The sequence below is a fragment of the Oreochromis niloticus genome, linkage group LG14, assembly GCF_001858045.2.
Source record: "Oreochromis niloticus isolate F11D_XX linkage group LG14, O_niloticus_UMD_NMBU, whole genome shotgun sequence".
NCBI classification, from domain to species: Eukaryota; Metazoa; Chordata; class Actinopteri; order Cichliformes; family Cichlidae; genus Oreochromis; species Oreochromis niloticus.
In genome coordinates this window covers 36,986,522-37,003,868 of record NC_031979.2, presented here as the reverse complement: position 1 = coordinate 37,003,868, position 17,347 = coordinate 36,986,522, and the positions used below count along the sequence as shown (strand labels likewise).

The 17,347-nt window shown below is 40.6% G+C and overlaps 1 protein-coding gene across 4 annotated transcripts in view; it reads left to right on the top strand.

Annotated features, from left to right (window-relative positions):
- The window catches only part of si:cabz01090165.1 (leucine-rich repeat and fibronectin type III domain-containing protein 1-like protein), a 386,077-nt gene that overhangs the window by 89,876 nt on the left and 278,854 nt on the right, over nt 1-17,347 (top strand). The gene's annotated exons all lie outside the window — the stretch shown is intronic.

The following is a 17,347-nucleotide window of genomic DNA, read 5'->3' as shown; positions in this document are numbered from 1 at the left end:
TATTTAAGACCCTGTATGTGAGGAGCAGGATTTTGAATTCAATTCTGGATTTAACAGGAAGCCAATGAAGGGAAGCCAAAACAGGAGAAATCTGCTCTCTCTTTCTAGTCCCTGTCAGTACTCTTGCTGCAGCATTTTGGATTAGCTGAAGGCTTTTCAGTGAGTTTTTAGGACATCCTGATAATAATGAATTACAGTCGTCCAGCCTGGGAGTAATAAATGCATGAACTAGTTTTTCAGCATCACTCTGAGACAGGATATTTCTAATTTTACTGATGTTGCACAAATGGAAGAAAGCAGTCTTACATATTTGTTTAATATGTGCGTTGAAGGACATGTCCTGGTCAAAAATGACTCCAAGGTTCCTCACAGTGTTACTGGAGGCCAAGGTAATGCCATCCAGAGTAAGAATCTGGTTAGATACCATATTTCTAAGACTTTTAGGGCCGAGGAAGCTCAGTTTTATTTGAATTTAGAAGCAGAAAATTAGACGTAATCCAGGTCTTTGTATCTTTAAGACATTCCTGCGGTTTAACTAATTAGTGTGTTTAGAATAAGTGATGTTAGAATAAAAACAAATGAAATAGGAGGTTCTGGGGATTTGTGCCACAGCAGTTGTGTTTTATTTTTACATTTCTGTAATGTATCATAGAAGAGAGAGTATGCAGGCAAATTGCCTCAGCAAGCCTGCTCCTCCTTTTCCTTCATGTCATGCAAGTGCTTTTAAATTTTAACACCTTGACACTCCATGGTAATGCAAAGATAATACATCTGGCAGTTATCCAGGATTCACAGAACCACTTTAATTTCTCTGTTTAACCTCTGATATACATTAACAGCATTTTATTGGTGCCTTAGCTCACACTGTGTGCACCTCCTTGTGTGTGCACCAACATGGAAAGCAGTGACCTTGATATCCTCCCATCATCATTTAACTCTTTTTCTGGTTTGAACCTTACAAGAGAATGACAGAGTCACTAAAGATGGGACGGAGGACGTGAAGGTCCACCAAATAATATTGCACTGCCCCGTTAACAAGCAGCAAACTTTGTTATTTCCTGGTAGCAGTATATATTGGTTATACGATTGAAAAAACAAAACAAAACAAAAAACATTAAGTGTGTGTGTTAAACTGTCTGTCACATTTACAATGTTCCAATGTTTCTATCACCAACAACTTGGAGAATATTGTGCCTGTGGCTTTTCATCTTAGATCTCATCATGTCAATCTCCTGATTTGTTGCTTTTTGAATTGAGTGTATGTGTGTGTGAGATTCACAGTGTTGCAAGGTTTATGTTTCACATTATCAAGAAATAATTACTTCTCAAAAGCAAAGTAGATACTCAGTGGAGGCAGTAGAAGTGGCATGAACTAGAAGGGAGTTACTCACTAATTAATTCTGACTGTTGCCTTTTCTTTGATTCCATTAAGGTAATGGCAGCGCTGCATTTAGTCTTTTGACTGTGTCTCCAGTGCCACTCATCTTCCTGATTATTCTGTTGTAGACAAGAAACTACACCATTAACGTCAAACCATAATGGCTCACCGAACATTAGGATGATAAGTCAATTTTAGTATGTGTGTGTGTGTGTGTGTCAGTAACTCAGCACTAGTTTCTATCGTGTTTGCATTTTTATCACATTTCTCCTACAACAGGCAATAAACCACACTGTGCCTGCGTGTGAGTAAATGTGAGGGAAATTTATGAAGAATTTTGGACAAATGTTCTTGTGAACGACCAAACAATGACATATAATAACAATGCCTCCCTACCTAAATAATAACTGTCACATGTGTGATTGATATATATAATTCTTTATGATCTATAATGGAGTGTTTTGTACTAGCATTTCAACAAGGGTCTAAAGAGCGGCTCTTTAAGACGACAGACATCGTTCTAGCAATGAAGTTGTTGTGTTGGAGGTACACACACGTGTCTTGCTTTTTAGTGTCTGTGCTTTAGTAACAGGATGAGTCTCTTACCCCCCAAAATTACATGTTAACACTTTAAATCTGAAACCACAGGCTTTAGATTTAAAGGAAGTTTTATTGTTGTTGAGAATCAGATTTTAACCAAAATAGTTTCAATGCCTAAAACTAACCAAGCATTGAGTGACAGTGAAAAGTAAATTAAAACTAATTGGCTGGTCTCAAAGTTGGACATGAACCACGGCCTGCTGGCTGATAAACTGATGGAGCTCACCACCTTCCTCCTAATGCACATTTTTATCCTCCCTACGTAAATCTCCACGTTGTCTTTAGCTGCACAGAGAACAGGAATTTGGAAATTCAACCACAGACGTTATAGGGATGCAGTTCTCCAAACATAAAGGACAGCTTACCAGACAAAAGATAACAGTATTCATTTTTCATAAGACAGGAGAAAAATGTATAAACAGTCTATTTCTGTTCATATCTCTGTAATTTATGTTATGGCCCTTCAGAGTTCTCAGGGTCAGTTTTCATGTTTTTGCTTCATTTTATTTTACAATTTTCCTTTGTGGAAAAGATTTTAATGTCACAATTAGGAGTGCTATGAAAATAGATTTTAATTTGACTGATTTCACATCCTCACAGGAAATACAATTCTGAGCATCAAATACAATGTTTAGCAAACACATCTTCTAATGGTCGTCCCCAATGCCTGAAAGGAACTGCACACAAAACCAGTAATTGAGCTCTGTATGTAATTAAATAAAATCTGCTCTCTCTGGTTCAAAGTTATTTCCACAATTCATAAAAAATACATTAAAATTGTGGTTACACTAAACCTATTAGTGATTATAGTAATTGTAACCATCAGTCTGTGTCATTAGAGGTGAGCTTTTTGCCTTGAGTGAGCGCCCATTATCCATTTCATGTCCCTCTGTGCCCACCCATGGCTTTCACTTTGCACACTCGCACGTACACCCCCACACAGTTAAACTGGGATGCGCGCTGTATTCTTGTGTGCACAGGAGCTTGCTTTGCAGACACACACGCTCAGAACCTGCTCTGTGTTGCTTTCAGACACCGCCTGCTTAATTCAACCTCGCTTCTTCCTTGGAACACACAGCGACACACAGACACACGCACGCACGCACGCACACACACACACACACACACACACACACAAACACAGGCACATTCCTGCATACAGATAGCGATCTTGCCTCCGGAAGTTGCTGCGAGTTCTATAGCAGGATCAGCTCTTGTTAGCGTAACATCAGGTACAACGAGGATCCCAGCATCAGCCTTAATTGCATTCCTCTGGGCTCAACTCGCCTCCCCTGGAGAGTCAACAATCTTCTTTGTGTCTTTGATCTTCACGAGACTTATTAACTGCCATGGCAACCGCAGGGGCTTCTGGGACAGCCGTACTGTTGGGCCGTTTATTATTGGACAGAATTAAAGGGGCTGGCCTGGCACTTACTGTTGCTGTGGGGAGGTTTCGGATTAAGAGGGATTGTGCATCACAATGGTTACTGTGCTGTTTCAAAATATTATCTCTGAGCTAATTGTAATGAGTCCAGTTATTTTACCCCTGCAGAAACAGTAGATTTTAGCTGTGTGGAAACGATTTGGTCTCAGTCTATTGAATATGAATAAATATTGACTCACGCTGTTGAGGGAGTTTTAAAGTTTTATAACTATGCTGGGCTTTATTTGGTTTATTTATTTATTTGTATTCATTTTACTAGGAATTTCTTTTTCAAAGGAGGGTTCAGATATGCCCTTAGCAAATGTTTTGTAGGCCAGATGTGGCCCGAAGGTCACGAAGTAGGCTTGACTTGGGCTATGTCAAATATTCTGTGGATCAGTCACAACATGCCTGACATCTAGCTTATATAGGCTGAGTTGGAGCACCCATGCTCACCAGGTGGTAGAGCAGATCAGCTACTGATCGCAAGGTTGGTGGTTCGATCCTTGGCTTCCCCAGTCTGCATGCCAAATATCCTTCGGCAAGATACTAACCCCAAGTTGCCCTCCGATGCGTTCATCGGAGTATGAATGTGTGTGAATGTAGTTTAGTTTGCACTTGAGTTTAGAAGTGCTTGTATAAGTGGGTGTGATTGGGTGAATGTGGCATGTTGCATAGAGTGCTTTGAGTACTCCGGGAGAGTAGAAAAGCGCTATATAAGAATCAGTCCATTTACCATGAGTCAACGCCATCAGTCAAGCTGCCAACATGTGTCCCAAAGAAAACTGCAGATGTACGACGCCTTCATTGTTATCTGCGAATGAAAAATGTGCTTTTTCTTCAGAATGAACAATCCTCATGTGAGATGTATAGATGAAGTTACTTTAAGTCTAGAGTTTAATGATTCAGTAATGATAGGCTTTAGTTTAACTCGGGCCTTCAGGTCCAGCTGTGGGAAAAAATAGAGAGAAAATGGGGAATAATTATAGCTATTGATCAACTGTTTCCACCTTGTCTTATCATTGTTAATTAACCAACTGTTAGACTGTTGGTTAGAGAAAAAAAACTATTTAAAAACACTGCATAGATATATTTTTGTAATCTTCGTACATGTAAAAGCCTCAGTGATCTCAATTATTAATTTCATTACTCCGTTATGTAACAGTTGCAGTTATCTGTTCTGAACACTGGAAAACACAACCTAAAAATCACTGAGAGACTCTACTGTTGTTTTACCGAAGGCCAAAAATCATTTTGTCTGTTGGGAACAAAGAGAGAAGAAATACAGAACCACAAAGGAGTGTGGTCAGCATAGATACACAACTCAAGAACATTTTAATGAGAAAACATTTGTCCCCATTATTCTCAATCAGAGCCTTTTTTCGCGACCTTGACTCTGATCTTCCCTTTGCCCTTGCCCAGAGCACGAAGACAAAGAGCTCTAAGACTAAAGTGTTATATTCAGAGCTAAAAATGTTATTGTTCACAGATCATTAGTAGGACAAGAGGGTACTCAAACATAATCATCACTAATGAGTGAAATTTCTAGGTCCGTATTAATTATGTGTGTGTTCTTCTAGCTTAGATCCTCTACCAGAGGCCAGGGAGTTTGAGGGATCTGTGAAAAGCTGAACGCTGTTCCTGGGACTGAACTCTTCTGGAGTGTTATGTTGAAATCTGCTGGAGCCCCTCTTCCAGTGTCGGGGTCACAGCTCCTAAAGCTCCTGTTTCCTCTGGGATCACTGCTCCAGTTGTTCCTTCAGCCTCTGATGCTTCTCTGTTTTCTTGTGCTTCTTCCTGATGTTGCTGTCTGCTGGGATTGCCACATTTACCACAAACTTGTTGCCCTCTGCTATATCTGGTTGGTTGGCCAGCAGCTGTTTGTGTGTCTGGAACTTGAAGACCCACAGGACTTTAGCCCTGTCGTTCTCAACCCTCTTTGGTTGTGTCTCCCATCGAGAATTTGGGACTTCACAGATGTTCCTGAAGACTATTCCAGCCACTTAATTGTGCTTTTCAGTGTGCACGGTCCCAGTTTGCATCTAAAATCCTGCTATTATGTGTTGGACACCCTTGAGCAGTCTGCAGCATGAGTCCTGGTGGCTGCAGTAGACTGCTGCCTCTATGGATCTGATCCTTAGGGTCTGTTCTTGTGCTGCCATTATCAGTGCCCCTGTGCTGTACTTAGAAAGGCCTTTTCTAGCCACTGGAAGGATTTCTTGAAGTCTGGCAGGTACATCCCATCCAGGGGCTTGGTCTTGAGAGTTCCTTTTCCTGTTTCTCATCACCGTCTCTCTTTAGCTGCCTGAAGCATTTGTGGAGTAGCTTCATCCTGAATGGTGGCTCTGACACTCACTAATCCTCACCCTCCCTCTTTCTGGTGCTCATAGAGCCTCAGGGTTTTGGATTTTGGATGGAGACCTCTGTGCATTGCACCTTGTGCCATTCAGCTGGCTTCTCAGCACCTGTTACCTGCTGGAGGAATTTGGCTGTGGCTGACATTTGTGCAACTTTATCACGGTTCCTGTTGGCTTGTGGTTTTATATATATATATATATATGTATTACTGCATTTATTTATCATCATAGTTTGTTCATCTTTGCATATCAGAGCACAAGTTTCAATAATCCATTCCTGTCACAGTCCTACTCCAGACTCCTTAACATTTTTAAATGTCAGATATAATTACATGGTTACGTCCATTGCTTTTAATGCTTGATATTTCCTTAGTTTTTGAACTTTGCTTGCTGTTACTTTGTAGTTATTTGCCTGTATACCTGTTGGCCCACTGAATCCTGTTAACAGTGAGTCAGTGAATTACTTGCACTTTTACTAAAGTTTTAAGATTATTATATGCACATCTTCAGAAACACACAGCATGACTGGCAAATATATAAATAAACGGTGGGGGGTGGTTGTGCCATGGTGAGTACGTATGTTTCTTCCATCCATCTCTGCACATCTGGGTCTGAGTCTGCCTCTGGGCCTCCACTGGTCTGGGCATGCCTGGGAAAACTCCAAGAGGAAGTGTGCTTAAAACTATGCATTTCCCTTAAAATGTGGATGTTGGGCTGAGTGTATTTCTGAGGCCAATAAGTAAATGCATTTCAGCCACTTGCATCCATGACCTTGTGTTTAAGTCAATACCCAGAGCTCATCACCATAGGAGGTGTAATATCAAAGGTACTGGTTTCAGGTTGTTCTCTTCACCACAACATTCGGGTACGACGCCGACATTAGTGCACCAACCCACCACTCCAGAAAACATAGATTAGTATAGTTCTGCTGCCCAGACATACAGAGTTTAAATCTTTTTGGATAAATATCTCTGGATATTGTTTTTGAGTGATGGGAAAGGTAGGACATCAGATGGAAAGTCTTTCCCTCCATTTATATTTTATTAACTTACTGAGTTTTACTGCAAAGGAGGGAAATGAACCCTTACCAACTGTTTTTTTTACTATAGTCAGAATATGACTGGAGCATCACTCGTGAGTATATATACAATATATATCTCTGAGGTCAGTGAAACAGTCAGGCCTTCAGTAAATCAGTCACTGAGTGGAGGTTAAGATTGAAGCTGGGTGGTAATTGTGGTCTTGCTGCCTGCTAGAAGCTGCTCTCATCAGTTCTATCTCTCAGCCTATTTACACAGCCATGTGTCACATTTAGTTCTGAAGTTCTGATAGGCTCTAATAGTCTTTGACACACACACACACACACACACACACACACACACACACACACACTTATGAATTGCCAGAAAACTCATAACTTGATGCATGAAAAAGGATCGAGCAGTTCATGCAAAACCTTCTCAAGCGTATATAAAATAACCATACCTCTAATGTTCTTCTTTAAAATATGTTCATAATGATAGCATATAATGAAATGTATTCTCTACTTATTAGTTAAAATATTTACACTCCATTTCTGACATTGCATTAGAAATTGTATATAGTTAAAAAAATAACAAAGAAAAATGAGGAGCAGTTTAAGATAAGATAAGATAAGATAACCTTTATTAGTCCCACACGTGGGAAATTTGTTTTGTCACAGCAGGAAGTGGACAGTGCAAAAGTTGTGAAGGAAAAATTAGAATAAAATAAAATAAGAATAAATACAGTACACAACTGTACAGAATAGAATAAAATAAAATACTATATACAGTAGAATAAAATAGAATAAAATATACAATGAGATAAAAATAGAGTACAAATGCTATATACAATTGAGTAAAAATACAACGATGCCAGAAAGGATTATTGCACATGTGTGGATGTGTGTGTTTGATCAGTCAAAGTCTTTATTGTAGAGTCTGACAGCAGTGGGGAGGAAAGACCTGTGAAATCTCTCCGTCCCACACCGTGGGTGCCGCAGTCTCCCACTGAAGGAGCTGCTCAGTGCTGTCACAGTCTCATGCATGGGGTGGGAGATGTTGTCCAACAGGGATGACAGCTTAGCCACCATTCTCCTGTCACTCACCACCTCCACTGGGTCCAGAGGGCATCCTAGAACAGAGCTGGCCCTGCGGATCAGCCTGTTCAGTCTCTTCCTGTCCCCAGCAGAGATGCTGCCGCCCAGCAGACCACACCGTAAAAGATGGCTGAGGCCACCACAGAGTCATAGAAGGTCTTCAGGAGTGGGCCCTCCACTCCAAACGACCTGAGTCTCCGCAGCAGGTACAGCCTGCTCTGCCCTTTCCTGTAGAGGGCGTCTGAGTTATGAGTCCAGTCCAGTTTGTTGTTCAGATGAACACCAAGGTACCTGTAGCTGTCCACAGCCTGAATGCCCATACCTTGGATGTTCAGTGGTTGCAGTGGAGGATGTTTGTGCCTGCGGAAGTCTACCACCAGCTCCTTGGTTTTACTGGCGTTGATCTGGAGGTAGTTCAGCTGGCACCAGTCCACAAAGTCCTGAGTCAGTCCTCTGTACTCTGGATGATACTCTGGATGATAAAGGATGATAGAGGTTACAGATACAGCGGTGCAGGGAATTCTGTGGCTGTTCTGTTGAATTCCAAATGGTTAACTAAGCATAACATGGTCATGACTTCATTATGTTTATAGGGCTGCAGATAATGCATGATCATCATCATTAGATGTATATTTAACTCAAATGAATCTCATGATTGAAACGTCTTGGTTATTTCATTATTTAACGTGTTGTTTTTGCATTAGTACATGCGTGACTTACTGTTCAGTCATCCATGTTTCTAAAATCTCATAAGCTTTTAAATGAATTAATACATTTTCTTTTCATGCATGAAATATGGATTTATGGTAACTTTTATTATGATAAAGTGTTGCCAAAGAAACAATGACACACACAGCTTTCATCTTTTACACACACACATTTCTCTCTCAGGCAGCTCTCTCTGGAACAATGAGCTTTTTCTATTTCACTCATTTTAAGCTTTTCAGTCAATAAACAGTTTGCTTGCATTCAGATTCTCGAAGCAGCTGAGCTGGTGTTTAGGATTTGGAATGTCAGTCATTTTACGGTGCTGCAATATTTTATTAAAGAAATAATTAACAGTTTTTTGAGGGTATTAACAGGTTACAGACTTTCTACCAGTTCATTATTACACACCGTATTCCATGTATTGATTTAGAAGTGACAGTATTTCTTTCATCATCCTGAGAGGTCGCAATGCTTCCTCGTAAGGTTCAGTTAAATTAGGGCAGGTTTGACTTTAATACAATTGTGGCAAGTAATAATAATAATGATGATGATGGTAATAATAATAATAATAATAACTATAATAATAACAATAACAATAATAATAATAATGATAATAATAATAACAATAATAATAACAATAATGATAATTATAATAATAATAATAATAATAATAATAATAATGGTAATTTTCTTTTTAAAAATTTTGTATCTGTGTGGTTTCAGTCATTATCACTGATCACTCTAACCTTTTGCAGATCTTGTAAAATAAAGTCCTTTCTTTGCTTACAGTGATGAATTTTGTTACTACAATATCTATTAAAAAACAGAAAAATAAAATTAGTTGAAAAGAGAGCCCCCATTAAAGTATATAAACTGAAGAATTTACAGTTTATATGATATTGTCATTTGTGCAATATGACACAATCTGCATTTTTCAATATCAAACACACAGTTTGTAGTATGTGTACGTTCTTATCATCTCATCCTTCTGCTTGTCTCACTAAGCCCTTTCCTCATAGATGGACCAGTTTTCTGTAGGCATGTTCCTCTCTCTCTGTATGTTCTAATAGGAACGAATTAGGAGTCAGTACCAAGACTCAGATGTTTGGGGATTAAAAGGTTTGGGGTATCAGAGCCAAGGAGCAAACTGGGGGGTACGTCTCTGAGGTGGAACAAAATCAGCTGAGCATGAACACAAGTTCATTTAGGACGTGTTAGTAATCTGCGGGTTTAAAGACATATGGAGTTTTAGGTTTTCAGGATTCTATAACATACTGCAACTAATTATGGACGGAGAAAGATATTTGAACTTACTTTCAAACCTAGAAACATTTTGAGAGCATATACACCAGATCATATTCATTCTAAATTCTTTTTTTCCTACTGTTGTGAGCAACTTTGTGAGGAGATGTCTCTAGATTTGCTGTATAAGAACTTGGTGAGTCACTCTCCAAATGTGAAAGTCTTGGACACTGACAGTTCCTACATGCCTGCCATTGTTTTCCCTGCTTGCATGTGTCTTCCAGAAAACGTGAGCGGGGACATCATGTAATAAACACGTGCCTTTGAGGTTAATCTTGCAAATCAAACACTTGTGATTGTTCTACAAGGGAAATGTATGTGTATGTATGTATTTTTTTGTGGAAAAGAAACATGCATTTCAATTCTCCTTCAAGTACTTGTCAGAGATGCTGAGAAGGAGGCAAAGAAAGCGCAGAATAGAGAAGGAAAGGATAGAATTAGAACAGCAGCGAGGATTCTGGACAGTGCCAGAATCGTGACTGTGTCTTGGCCTATTAAAAAGGAAGAGGAAAGAATGCAGCCTTTGAATAGCTGTAATAGAAGCAGGCAGTCTCTGGATTACTACCACAGAACTACAGCCAAGTATTGACCCAGCTGACAGCTAGCTGCCAGCCCATGCTAGCAAGCTAGCAGCACTGGGTCAAATTTCTACTGGAGCTCCTTCAACAAATCAGCCGAGAGATTTCTGTTCAGTCTGGCTTCCTTGCAGTCTGCGAGGCTTCGTGACTCACAACAGCTCAATTAGAAGTTGACTTCACTCCCAGTGGAAGCGCTTTTACCTAAAATGTGAGAACTTTGCTGCCGTTATATTAGCCTATAGTATATGGATATATGCTTTATGTTTCAGATCTCTTTCATGGGGATAATGTGACTTACAGTAACAGCTAAGCTCCTTATGTACCTGAATTGCAGCTAAACAGCGTTTAGTGCTGTATACCATTGTTGACATGAGCTTATTTTGTGTGCAGAGCCCCAGAAGATAAATTTAGCGAACATTCATGGACAGTAGAAATGAGGATAACAGCCTAAATGACGGCTTTTTTTAATTATAACTAGCATATACATCGTCAACATGTTAAAATGAATAGAATAGTCCTGCCATTGTACACTCAGTTTTTACAGCAGAACATCACAAAACAGCACCTGAAGAACTTTAACATTATTTTTAGTAACTTTATTGATCTGTTACATTTAAATCCTCACATAATAAAAGTGAAAATGGTACAAAAAATGTGCATCCATGTCTACAGAGGTACTCTGAAGCTTGACTCCCTCTGGGCATTGTGGTGGAGTGGCTGAGAGGAACAGGTGATTAGAGAGATTAGATTAGATGAAACTTTATTAATCCCTCGGGTGGGTTCCTCCGGGAAATTCAGTAATTCAACTCAGTAGAAAAATGAAACTCACTACATTTTTGTATAACTAGGATCCAGAGTTGATACGGCTTTCATGGTCATGTTGGCCTGAAACAACAACTGTTTTTGTCATGCGAGTCACATCACTGGAAGCGACGGTGATGGAGATGAAGACTGAAAGGACCTGCCTGCAGTTTGAATAGAAGTTTTCCTTCTATTTTGAGTTTTTTGAGTAAAGCTGTTTGTAAACCTGCCATGAAAAAGTCAAGGTTTGCAAATATGTGGGTGGACCTGGCCTGACGCCATTCAGAGGCAGAGTGAACACAGGGAAAGAAGAAAAAAACCTGCTGCTTCATCTGCCAGCAGACTCTGGAAATGTGCCTGTGATATCGGCTGCGATTACTCACAAATAAAACTTATAAAGCTGGAGTAACAGCTAAAAGTGCGAGAACATGCTGCTGCTCTCATTTCACTTTTACGGCACGTAATATTGATTAAACTGTCGTGTCACATCAGACAGGTTACACAAAAACTAATCTAACCAGTGAAAGTGATAACGTGTAAGGAGAGGCTGTAGTCACTCCAAACCGCTCGGCGTAATGATGGTGGAGGTACAGACAGTCGAAAAGAAGGACATGGCCACCGTGACATCACACATTAGTTTTGGACTTTGAATTTTAAATTAAAACTTTTTTTTTGACTACCGGCATGTTTTTTTTTTTCTGAAGGGACCACACTAAGTTAACAGCTAACACGTGCTAGCTTTTACACTCAGCATTCATAAGCTGTATGGCTGTAATGCAGAGACACAGATACAGTAGCAGATAGTGCCAAGTCATGGACTGAAAGAATGTCAGAATTTCACTTGCCAAAACTGAAGCACACACTTCCTGGAGGATTTGTACCTCGCAGTAAGTCATATCATTAGTTAGATAAGCTATTAATGTTCCAAAATGCAACAACAGTGCAAACAGCAGAGATTCCAAGGCCTCGGTTTTTACGAAAGTTTAAACCACGTGTGGGGAACTCCAGGCCTCAAGGGCCGGTGTCCACCCTGATTCAAATGATTAGTTCATTACCAGGCCTCTGGAGAATTTCAGGACATGTTGAGGAGGTCATTTAGCCATTTAAATCAGCTGTGTTGGATCAAGGACACATGAAAAACCTGCAGGACACCGGCCCTCCAGGCCTGGAGTTCGACACCCTGGTTTGAACTATCCATTGACGTCAAGTTCGACTTTTAATTCTGTTATAGTTTTGGTCAAGTTGTTTCTCCAGAAACCAGAGACTTGGTTCGTGGATCCTGATCATGGTTGCTACCCCTGTTGACTAATCATATGCGTTGGTACAGCTAAGTTATCCCTCCATCCATCAATCCATCCATCCATGTGTTGTCTTAAATCACTGTATAACCTCTGCTTAATAGTGCATGTATTCAACATGGACTGAGAATAAGTGGATGATTTCTTCCTTCATGCTCCACCTTTTGTGAGCTGATAATTGGAACCAAGCAGCAATTTCCTCTGTATTGTATGTTTATATTGAAGACCTGTCCTTCCACCCTGACATCCTCCCTAAGTGCTGTGGGATTAAAGAAATTAGTTTACGGTTACTGTTCATAACCATCATCTTTATCATTGCATTAATTATCATTTCATCAAAGCATTTATTGAAGCTGTTGGCATTATGTTATAATTTGTATTACAGGTGTTATCATAATCACATATTAACATTTTTATTACAGGTGCAGTTATAACCACTTTAAATCGTTGAGTTAAATCTATAATCTTAAAAGCTTATATGCTGAGTATATTGTTACAGTAAAATAGTACCGGAGCAAAGGCCTGAGTGTATTCAGCAACATGTTGCACTAGAGTTTACTTGACAACAGGTGACAGAAGGAGGACAAGTCCATGGGGACCTCAAAGGCCTGAGATTGTCACCATATTTGGAAGAGGATGCCAGAAAGGGGAACTTCTGTGTCTGCATTTATCTCTTAAAATTGATCATTGTCTGTAAAAGAGGCAAATAATGTTCTTAAGATGCAAATTAGGTGCTTGTAAACACAAGAGGGGGCGTTATAATACCCTGATGTTATAAAAGCAATCTGAAGTGTATTTTTGGGCGGAGATCTACAGCTGACGTTTTCCAGTGTACATCTCCCCACGCTGCGTGTGGTTCATTAAAATCAATTGTTTGACCAAGCTCTTCTGAACCATCGTTGTTTTACTCTCGTCCTCAATATCGGACCCTTAACAGTGCGCTTGTTGAAATTATGTTTTTATTAGGATGAGACATAATGCTCAATATTACAGAATCACAATGTCAGTGCCATTAATTGTACCATAAACCTGCCAATATGTGTGCAACCTCGGGTCACAGACATGCAGGAAAAAAAAACCTCAATACGTAGATTAAGAGTGTCACTTTTGAAGCTTGTGGGGATGCCAAGCTAACAGCATGTAGATCTGTGTCCCTGGCTAAGAGCTACGTATTGTCAGCTTCACTGTTTGTCCAGCTGCTGCCGATCACATCTGACACTGTTAATAGGCTTTTAACACTAAGTGACACATCTGGCATCAGCACACTGACACATGACAACAACAGTGATGAAGTGGCACGCGCTGACAGACATACACCTCCGCACATTGCAGCTGGCACATGCAGCACAGCCGTATTAGTCCAATTAAGCTGCCATATGTTTTAATATAATCTGTTTTCATGGCTCTGTTCTTGTTAATGTCGAGTCTGGAAATATTAACAGGCCACTGTTATTTCCTCTATATAAAAAAGACAATTTGATCAGTTGTGAACAGTAGAGAATGAAGAAAATCAGAATGAGAAAGGACATATTTTCAGTAAAATGGTTTTGTAGGATGCTGATGGTTTGAAAAGGCGTTTCAAAGTGACGTGACAGCATCTGAGCAAATACCATTTGTGTCACCTGTATTTATATTGTACATTTTGAGCTTCTGACATTCAGAGGAACCTGAAGGGAGGGGAGTGGCACGAATTAGGAGAAGAGAAACAATTAAAAATAAAAGGGAGAAAGACAAAGCACCCTTAGCATGAATAAAATATTTCAGTGTCCTTAAAAAGAGCTCCCCAAATGTAATTAGATAACCCGCAGAACTCTGCTCCCAGTTTTGAGAGGATTTTCTCATCATGTTTCCCTTTGGGTTTTTTCATTGGTGACCAAGTGAGATGGACGGATGGTGATTTCTTCCACCAACAGCCGGGTTGTGTGGGAGTTTTCACAACCCTATATGTGCTCTGTGAACTGGGAAAAAAACATGGTGGTGTTCTGTGAAGGATGCGTCAGGTGTGCTGGACAGTTGACCTGTTGTTGTGGGCATTTCAGTTCCATAGTGAGAGAATTTGTAGACTCTGGGTCGCAAGCCAAAGTGGAGAAGTTGAAGTATCTCAGGATCTTATTCACAAGTGAGGCAAGAAAGGGAGTGGAAGACTGAGAGATTAATTCTTGCGTCATCTTAATACGGCTGCTGTACAGGTCTGTTGTGATGCTCACAGAGCTGAGCGTGCATCGAAAGCTGTTGATTAAATATTGACACTGTTAATTATGACAGAAAGAATGAGTGGAAATGAGTTTCTTCTGAAGGGGTGTCAATTAGAGAAAGAGTGACGAGCTCAGTAATTCAAGAGGGGCTAAGAGTAGAGCCGCTACTGCTCCACATCGAAAATAGCCAGTTGAGAGTTGAGGTTCTTCATCTGAATGCCTCCTGGAGACCTCCTATAGGAGGTGTTTTCAGGCTTGTCTAAATTCAGAGGAGGCCCCAGAGTAAACCCAGGACACTCTGGAAAGATTATGTGTCAGCTGGCTTTCCACTTCAACATCTGGAGAAGGTGGTGGAGGTGTGGGTATCACTGCTTAATCAGCCCAGGTAAGAGGCAACAAAATGGATGGCTGGAGCTGTAAATAAATATTGGGAAATGAAGTGATGCCGAGATTGGTATTTTCCATGCTTCTGGCACACGCAGACTAATGGTACCAATCCAACGGCATGATTTTTGAATTAAATCCAAATTTTGAGGATAAGACCAAATGTCATTCTCTTATATGCAAGTGGTGAAACTTGCTAGTTTTGTGTAGGCACTGGTAACCATAGACTAACAGAATGAAACTGACTAGATCAACCCCATATATACGTAGTCCCACTGAAGGAGATCATTAAAACGTTATTAGCTTTTCTGAGCACAATCTGGAGTTGCTACTTTTACATTGCTAATCAGCTTAGACATTGTCCATTACATGCAATCATGTAGCCAGCCCACACTGATTTAAAAAGATGATGATGTTTCATAAACGTGGCAGTGATGAATTGGACCTGAGCTGTGCTAATAATCAGGGCAGTGCCCGGCTGATGAGCCAGTCGTTTCGTATAATGAGTTTTGTTGACACGGGTGGCTCCCTGTGATCAACGCTGTTAATAGACAAACAACTGTCCGATCTTATATTTGACAAGTACGACAACAGCGCCAGCTTCAGCTGAAGGGAACAAGAGGACAGAGAGGAGTCAGTCAGGATCCGGCGAAGTCTTGTGCCCTCCAGGAGTGTTCTTGTTCTGTTGACATAACTTTTAAATGTCAGTCTGTTGCATGTTTCAGAGAACACTGCGAGCTCGGTGTTGTTTAAATTCTGAAAGTACTGTTTTTGGGAGACCCTTTTGTTCTTTGTATGAAAACAACTGCAAAGGCATAGAGACCATTTTTATTTTTCCCCCTGCGAGAAGAATACAGAACAGAATATGATGCTCTGTGTTTCAGAGAAGCAAAATGCCAGTACAGAGAAAGTTAGGCCTAAAACCCACAAGGTAGACATAAATACCAACCCCAGAAGACCAGTTTGACATCTGTAACATTTCTCATATGCATTGCAACCTTGAACTTTTGGTCTTTAACATCGCAGCTCTCCACTACAAGTCCTTGTGATGTTGCACCTAGTATAGAGCATGTAATGCTTCTTGCAAGATGCACCCAGACAGCTCCCTCAAAAACACAGGGAGAATTTCAAGTAACTTGTGAATGTGTCTGAAGCAGACTGCACTTGGCTGTATCGTTTGGGTCATTGTCTTGCTGGAAGACCCACCCACGATGAATTTTTGAAGGCCTGGCTGAGCGATGGAGAGTCTCGTCCAAGATTTTTCCATCTTTCTCTCCAAGCTATGCAATCATCTTGTACCTTTGGCAGAGAAAACACCCCTAAAGCATAATACTTCTACTGTCTGTGTTCTTGGGGTCAAAACAGCTCAATTTTGATCTCATCTAACCACATCACTTTCTCCCAAGTCTCATCACAATCAGAGTGTGCACTGGTAAACATCAGATAGGCTGAACTGGGCCTACCTGAGGACTTTGTGGGTACTGCAGGATTTCAAATCACCACAGCGTCATGTCATCCAGGCTGCAAAACAACCATTTTCTTGCCAAAATGACATATTGCTTTGTGGTGCCCTGGCCGCCCGGCCTTGTGACAGTCAGCAATCTTATCCTTAATGTCCTTAGACAGCTCTTTGGCGTCAGCAGCTCGTTTTGTCCATGCCTACATGATTAAATGCTTTGAATTGCTGCCATGTTATTGGCTGATTAGACATTTGTGAGAAGTTGAATGGGTATATGTGCCATCTATGTCACGTAGTCACAAATAAAAAGAGAAAAAACTAAAAATCCCTGCCTGGAGCTCAAAATGAAGAAGGATAAGAAATGACCAGAGCAAACTGGCCACAGATGGAGGTTGTGACATCAATCGAAGGAGAGGGAATGAGGTGGTGTTGTCGTTCAGAGGCAGACCTCTGGCAGATAAATGGCTCTGGTTTCTCTCATCAGCATCAGAGTTGCAACATCTGCTTGTTGGTGTCTCTCTGGTACTGTACGTCTCTGTCTGGCTGCAGCAGGTCACTGCCCTGCTCTTCACGCTCTATCTGCACGTGTGGATTTGAATCTGTCAAATGCATCTATTTTAGTACTGCAGGATACCTCATATAGAGTAACTGTACGCCCTTATATGTGTGGGTGTGCAACTCCATCAGTCAGTCTGCCTCATCGGCCCAGTCAGCGGTCTTCTCTCATTCGTGTCATTGGACGCTG